Here is an 8,149-nt window from a genome sequence, read left to right as displayed (position 1 = left end):
AACAGCCATTTCAGACATATTAGCGCGCAAAACTCCAAACGGAGCACTTTTCTGTGATGACGTATTGGATGTGTGCTCTTCTGTTTGGGGTATTGTGTGACCAGACTTACTTGGATAGAACATTCATGAAGTTACTTGGAGAAAGCTCAATTTCATTAAAACGTTTCTCATGAAACCTAGGAATCAACATAAAAATCATCAAGGTTCTTGGTTTGACAATTGTGAACTATGTTTAGGGTTAGATAGCAATATTATTTCCAAGAGTTATTTTTGGTAGACCGGAGTGATCAAGTGGAAATTTGCTTTTATCCTTGTGATTTTTATGTCTGCAGATAAGTCAAATGAAAGCACTTTCTTATATGTTGGGATTTCACTGAGTGCTTTTTGTTTGGTTGGTCTTTAAACTGTGAATACTCATATTCTTTTTCATTGGTTAAGTGATTTGAAACATATTTGGGATGGAAGCAGGACTATTGCTTTGCATAGCTAAATGTGTTTTATTTTCTAAACACTCTTTCTGATTCTTTTAAATCATTTTAAACAAAATGCTGTCAAATAATTTAGGAAGAGATGCTCCTTGGTACAGTGCTTTTTGGTGGCTTTTTTCTATACCCTGTGACTTTGGATTTTGGCTTTCATAGTTGCAAGTTACAATATGGAAGTTAACATACCCATTGAGATGTATAACCTACAATACCATTGGTTCATAGAGTTCTCAAGAAGTTTAAAATCCTGCAAATTTTTGAATATGCTAACTTACAACAGCTTTTAGCTGAAACCAAGCTGTCTGCATCTTCTATATTTTAAATTTCAGAAATATTCCTCAGGTGAAAGGTATAAAATATATAGAGTTCTCCTGCTCACACATTCCGATTTTACTTCATAATCAAAACTGCTAAGATTAGCTGTTGCTTAAACCTCTGAATAGAGTTTACATTACCAAAAACGCCCTATTGTTATGCTGAGATTGCAACTGGTACCACCTGTGGCTTTGAGAGGCAAGGCCCTATTTACATTTACCCACTGGAATGTCCTCCCTCTGCAACACAAAAGAAAACTTACCTGGGTATTCATTGGATAATGGAGTATTCCCCCTTGCTTATAAAGGCCTGGAAGTTAGAGAGAAGTAAGTGTTTAAAGAAGACCTGAAGATAACTCAAAACCATCGCTATTTTCAACCATGAGGTAAGCCTCACTTCATACTTTCTAATCAAAATCATTTTTTTTCAGATAAGAGAAGATCTTGGATACTTTTGTCCCTATTTACATGACCCAAAACAAAGCACTATCTTGTGTTCCATTGCTGGTGAGAAAGTGCTTCCTGTTTTGGGCAATGTGGGAACTGGGTTAAACCTTCCAGATGAAATGAGGAGCATCAGAATGGCCAGTCTTCTACTTTCAATGCTTTCAACTCAGTCAAAGCAGAGCACTGTACCTTATTAGAAAAATCTCGGCTTTAAAACCTTGTTTTTTAACATGTAAGTGTCACCTTGTTTGACCAAGGTGAGAAGCAGATTATCTGCAACCATAGCCACAATGCCTTTCCCTAACAGCCATTTCAGACATATTAGCGCGCAAAACTCCAAACGGAGCACTTTTCTGTGATGACGTATTGGAAGTGTGCTCTTCTGTTTGGGGTATTGTGTGACCAGACTTACTTGGATAGAACATTCATGAAGTTACTTGGAGAAAGCTCAATTTCATTAAAACGTTTCTCATGAAACCTAGGAATCAACATAAAAATCATCAAGGTTCTTGGTTTGACAATTGTGAACTATGTTTAGGGTTAGATAGCAATATTATTTCCAAGAGTTATTTTTGGTAGACCGGAGTGATCAAGTGGAAATTTGCTTTTATCCTTGTGATTTTTATGTCTGCAGATAAGTCAAATGAAAGCACTTTCTTATATGTTGGGATTTCACTGAGTGCTTTTTGTTTGGTTGGTCTTTAAACTGTGAATACTCATATTCTTTTTCATTGGTTAAGTGATTTGAAACATATTTGGGATGGAAGCAGGACTATTGCTTTGCATAGCTAAATGTGTTTTATTTTCTAAACACTCTTTCTGATTCTTTTAAATCATTTTAAACAAAATGCTGTCAAAGAATTTAGGAAGAGATGCTCCTTGGTACAGTGCTTTTTGGTGGCTTTTTTCTATACCCTGTGACTTTGGATTTTGGCTTTCATAGTTGCAAGTTACAATATGGAAGTTAACATACCCATTGGGATGTATAACCTACAATACCATTGGTTCATAGAGTTCTCAAGAAGTTTAAAATCCTGCAAATTTTTGAATATGCTAACTTACAACAGCTTTTAGCTGAAACCAAGCTGTCTGCATCTTCTATATTTTAAATTTCAGAAATATTCCTCAGGTGAAAGGTATAAAATATATAGAGTTCTCCTGCTCACACATTCGGATTTTACTTCATAATCAAAACTGCTAAGATTAGCTGTTGCTTAAACCTCTGAATAGAGTTTACATTACCAAAAACGCCCTATTGTTATGCTGAGATTGCAACTGGTACCACCTGTGGCTTTGAGAGGCAAGGCCCTATTTACATTTGACCCACTGGAATGTCCTCCCTCTGCAACACAAAAGAAAACTTACCTGGGTATTCATTGGATAGTGGAGTATTCCCCCTTGCTTATAAAGGCCTGGAAGTAAGAGAGAAGTAAGTGTTTAAAGAAGACCTGAAGATAACTCAAAACCATCGCTGTTTTCAACCATGAGGTGAGCCTCACTTCATACATTCTAATCAAAATCATTTTTTTTTCAGATAAGAGAAGATCTTGGATACTTTTGTCCCTATTTACATGACCCAAAACATAGCACTATCTTGTGTTCCATTGCTGGTGAGAACGTGCTTCCTGTTTTGGGCAATGTGGGAACTGGGTTAAACCTTCCAGATGAAATGAGGAGCATCAGAGTGGCCAGTCCTCTACTTTCAATGCTTTCAACTCAGTCAAAGCAGAGCACTTTACCTTGTTAGAAAAATCTCGGCTTTAAAACCTTGTTTTTTAACATGTAAGTGTCACCTTGTTTGACCAAGGTGAGAAGCAGATTATCTGCAACCACAGCCACAATTCCTTTCCCTAACAGCCATTTCAGACATATTAGCGCGCAAAACTCCAAACGGAGCACTTTTCTGTGATGACGTATTGGAAGTGTGCTCTTCTGTTTGGGGTATTGTGTGACCAGACTTACTTGGATAGAACTTTCATGAAGTTACTTGGTGAAAGCTCAATTTCATTAAAACGTTTCTCATGAAACCTAGGAATCAACATAAAAATCATCAAGGTTCTTGGTTTGACAATTGTGAACTATGTTTAGGGTTAGATAGCAATATTATTTCCTAGAGTTATTTTTGGTAGACCGGAGTGATCAAGTGGAAATTTGCTTTTATCCTTGTGATTTTTATGTCTGCAGATAAGTCAAATGAAAGCACTTTCTTATATGTTGGGATTTCACTGAGTGCTTTTTGTTTGGTTGGTCTTTAAACTGTGAATACTCATATTCTTTTTCATTGGTTAAGTGATTTGAAACATATTTGGGATGGAAGCAGGACTATTGCTTTGCATAGCTAAATGTGTTTTATTTTCTAAACACTCTTTCTGATTCTTTTAAATCATTTTAAACAAAATGCTGTCAAATAATTTAGGAAGAGATGCTCCTTGGTACAGTGCTTTTTGGTGGCTTTTTTCTATACCCTGTGACTTTGGATTTTGGCTTTCATAGTTGCAAGTTACAATATGGAAGTTTAACATACCCATTGGGATGTATAACCTACAATACCATTGGTTCATAGAGTTCTCAAGAAGTTTAAAATCCTGCAAATTTTTGAATATGCTAACTTACAACAGCTTTTAGCTGAAACCAAGCTGTCTGCATCTTCTATATTTTAAATTTCAGAAATATTCCTCAGGTGAAAGGTATAAAATATATAGAGTTCTCCTGCTCACACATTCGGATTTTACTTCATAATCAAAACTGCTAAGATTAGCTGTTGCTTAAACCTCTGAATAGAGTTTACATTACCAAAAACGCCCTATTGTTATGCTGAGATTGCAACTGGTACCACCTGTGGCTTTGAGAGGCAAGGCCCTATTTACATTTACCCACTGGAATGTCCTCCCTCTGCAACACAAAAGAAAACTTACCTGGGTATTCATTGGATAATGGAGTATTCCCCCTTGCTTATAAAGGCCTGGAAGTTAGAGAGAAGTAAGTGTTTAAAGAAGACCTGAAGATAACTCAAAACCATCGCTATTTTCAACCATGAGGTAAGCCTCACTTCATAGTTTCTAATCAAAATCATTTTTTTTCAGATAAGAGAAGATCTTGGATACTTTTGTCCCTATTTACATGACCCAAAACAAAGCACTATCTTGTGTTCCATTGCTGGTGAGAAAGTGCTTCCTGTTTTGGGCAATGTGGGAACTGGGTTAAACCTTCCAGATGAAATGAGGAGCATCAGAGTGGCCAGTCCTCTACTTTCAATGCTTTCAACTCAGTCAAAGCAGAGCACTGTACCTTATTAGAAAAATCTCGGCTTTAAAACCTTGTTTTTTAACATGTAAGTGTCACCTTGTTTGACCAAGGTGAGAAGCAGATTATCTGCAACCACAGCCACAATGCCTTTCCCTAACAGCCATTTCAGACATATTAGCGCGCAAAACTCCAAACGGAGCACTTTTCTGTGATGACGTATTGGAAGTGTGCTCTTCTGTTTGGGGTATTGTGTGACCAGACTTACTTGGATAGAACATTCATGAAGTTACTTGGAGAAAGCTCAATTTCATTAAAACGTTTTTCATGAAACCTAGGAATCAACATGAAAATCATCAAGGTTCTTGGTTTGACAATTGTGAACTATGTTTAGGGTTAGATAGCAATATTATTTCCAAGAGTTATTTTTGGTAGACCGGAGTGATCAAGTGGAAATTTGCTTTTATCCTTGTGATTTTTATGTCTGCAGATAAGTCAAATGAAAGCACTTTCTTATATGTTGGGATTTCACTGAGTGCTTTTTGTTTGGTTGGTCTTTAAACTGTGAATACTCATATTCTTTTTCATTGGTTAAGTGATTTGAAACATATTTGGGATGGAAGCAGGACTATTGCTTTGCATAGCTAAATGTGTTTTATTTTCTAAACACTCTTTCTGATTCTTTTAAATCATTTTAAACAAAATGCTGTCAAAGAATTTAGGAAGAGATGCTCCTTGGTACAGTGCTTTTTGGTGGCTTTTTTCTATACCCTGTGACTTTGGATTTTGGCTTTCATAGTTGCAAGTTACAATATGGAAGTTAACATACCCATTGGGATGTATACCCTACAATACCATTGGTTCATAGAGTTCTCAAGAAGTTTAAAATCCTGCAAATTTTTGAATATGCTAACTTACAACAGCTTTCAGCTGAAACCAAGCTGTCTGCATCTTCTATATTTTAAATTTCAGAAATATTCCTCAGGTGAAAAGTATAAAATATATAGAGTTCTCCTGCTCACACATTCGGATTTTACTTCATAATCAAAACTGCTAAGATTAGCTGTTGCTTAAACCTCTGAATAGAGTTTACATTACCAAAAACGCCCTATTGTTATGCTGAGATTGCAACTGGTACCACCTGTGGCTTTGAGAGGCAAGGCCCTATTTACATTTACCCACTGGAATGTCCTCCCTCTGCAACACAAAAGAAAACTTACCTGGGTATTCATTGGATAATGGAGTATTCCCCCTTGCTTATAAAGGCCTGGAAGTTAGAGAGAAGTAAGTGTTTAAAGAAGACCTGAAGATAACTCAAAACCATCGCTGTTTTCAACCATGAGGTGAGCCTCACTTCATACATTCTAATCAAAATCATTTTTTTTTTCAGATAAGAGAAGATCTTGGATACTTTTGTCCCTATTTACATGACCCAAAACATAGCACTATCTTGTGTTCCATTGCTGGTGAGAACGTGCTTCCTGTTTTGGGCAATGTGGGAACTGGGTTAAACCTTCCAGATGAAATGAGGAGCATCAGAGTGGCCAGTCCTCTACTTTCAATGCTTTCAACTCAGTCAAAGCAGAGCACTTTACCTTGTTAGAAAAATCTCGGCTTTAAAACCTTGTTTTTTAACATGTAAGTGTCACCTTGTTTGACCAAGGTGAGAAGCAGATTATCTGCAACCACAGCCACAATGCCTTTCCCTAACAGCCATTTCAGACATATTAGCGCGCAAAACTCCAAACGGAGCACTTTTCTGTGATGACGTATTGGAAGTGTGCTCTTCTGTTTGGGGTATTGTGTGACCAGACTTACTTGGATAGAACTTTCATGAAGTTACTTGGAGAAAGCTCAATTTCATTAAAACGTTTCTCATGAAACCTAGGAATCAACATAAAAATCATCAAGGTTCTTGGTTTGACAATTGTGAACTATGTTTAGGGTTAGATAGCAATATTATTTCCAAGAGTTATTTTTGGTAGACCGGAGTGATCAAGTGGAAATTTGCTTTTATCCTTGTGATTTTTATGTCTGCAGATAAGTCAAATGAAAGCACTTTCTTATATGTTGGGATTTCACTGAGTGCTTTTTGTTTGGTTGGTCTTTAAACTGTGAATACTCATATTCTTTTTCATTGGTTAAGTGATTTGAAACATATTTGGGATGGAAGCAGGACTATTGCTTTGCATAGCTAAATGTGTTTTATTTTCTAAACACTCTTTCTGATTCTTTTAAATCATTTTAAACAAAATGCTGTCAAATAATTTAGGAAGAGATGCTCCTTGGTACAGTGCTTTTTGGTGGCTTTTTTCTATACCCTGTGACTTTGGATTTTGGCTTTCATAGTTGCAAGTTACAATATGGAAGTTAACATACCCATTGGGATGTATAACCTACAATACCATTGGTTCATAGAGTTCTCAAGAAGTTTAAAATCCTGCAAATTTTTGAATATGCTAACTTACAACAGCTTTTAGCTGAAACCAAGCTGTCTGCATCTTCTATATTTTAAATTTCAGAAATATTCCTCAGGTGAAAGGTATAAAATATATAGAGTTCTCCTGCTCACACATTCGGATTTTACTTCATAATCAAAACTGCTAAGATTAGCTGTTGCTTAAACCTCTGAATAGAGTTTACATTACCAAAAACGCCCTATTGTTATGCTGAGATTGCAACTGGTACCACCTGTGGCTTTGAGAGGCAAGGCCCTATTTACATTTGACCCACTAGAATGCCCTCCCTCTGCAACACAAAAGAAAACTTACCTGGGTATTCATTGGATAATGGAGTATTCCCCCTTGCTTATAAAGGCCTGGAAGTTAGAGAGAAGTAAGTGTTTAAAGAAGACCTGAAGATAACTCAAAACCATCGCTGTTTTCAACCATGAGGTAAGCCTCACTTCATACTTTCTAATCAAAATCATTTTTTTTCAGATAAGAGAAGATCTTGGATACTTTTGTCCCTATTTACATGACCCAAAACAAAGCACTATCTTGTGTTCCATTGCTGGTGAGAAAGTGCTTCCTGTTTTGGGCAATGTGGGAACTGGGTTAAACCTTCCAGATGAAATGAGGAGCATCAGAGTGGCCAGTCCTCTACTTTCAATGCTTTCAACTCAGTCAAAGCAGAGCACTGTACCTTATTAGAAAAATCTCGGCTTTAAAACCTTGTTTTTTAACATGTAAGTGTCACCTTGTTTGACCAAGGTGAGAAGCAGATTATCTGCAACCACAGCCACAATGCCTTTCCCTAACAGCCATTTCAGACATATTAGCGCGCAAAACTCCAAACGGAGCACTTTTCTGTGATGACGTATTGGAAGTGTGCTCTTCTGTTTGGGGTATTGTGTGACCAGACTTACTTGGATAGAACTTTCATGAAGTTACTTGGAGAAAGCTCAATTTCATTAAAACGTTTCTCATGAAACCTAGGAATCAACATAAAAATCATCAAGGTTCTTGGTTTGACAATTGTGAACTATGTTTAGGGTTAGATAGCAATATTATTTCCAAGAGTTATTTTTGGTAGACCGGAGTGATCAAGTGGAAATTTGCTTTTATCCTTGTGATTTTTATGTCTGCAGATAAGTCAAATGAAAGCACTTTCTTATATGTTGGGATTTCACTGAGTGCTTTCTGTTTGGTTGGTCTTTAA

This window comes from Staurois parvus, unplaced genomic scaffold (genome assembly GCF_062004578.1).
Source record: "Staurois parvus isolate SC_StPar_1 unplaced genomic scaffold, SC_StPar_1.0 ptg001431l, whole genome shotgun sequence".
Lineage (NCBI taxonomy): Eukaryota > Metazoa > Chordata > Amphibia > Anura > Ranidae > Staurois > Staurois parvus.
This window is presented reverse-complemented; position numbering follows the sequence as displayed.